This window comes from Acanthisitta chloris, unplaced genomic scaffold (assembly GCF_000695815.1).
Source record: "Acanthisitta chloris isolate BGI_N310 unplaced genomic scaffold, ASM69581v1 scaffold28796, whole genome shotgun sequence".
Classification (NCBI taxonomy): domain Eukaryota; kingdom Metazoa; phylum Chordata; class Aves; order Passeriformes; family Acanthisittidae; genus Acanthisitta; species Acanthisitta chloris.
In genome coordinates this window covers 1-273 of record NW_008680178.1, presented here as the reverse complement: position 1 = coordinate 273, position 273 = coordinate 1, and positions in this window count along the sequence as shown.

The window sequence follows — 273 nt, the reverse complement described above, 5'->3', positions numbered from 1 at the left end:
TATTTTCAGTTAATAGGGGAGGGAAAATGAGGTGTCTGGAGCGATATTGGAAAGTACAAGATCGATGATCCGTCCTCGTGTCCAATCAGCAGCCTTTAATTGACTGTATTTTCTAGGTAATTGAGCCGCTGTGCTCCTAAATTGAAGTGGAAGATATAACAATACATCTCAGTGGGAGGAATTACTCATTACTTCATAATGAAATTTTCCTTTTGCTGCGTGCAGTCGATGCCGTTAACGCCTTCGCCGCCGGTGGGGGTGTCCGCGGCCCCA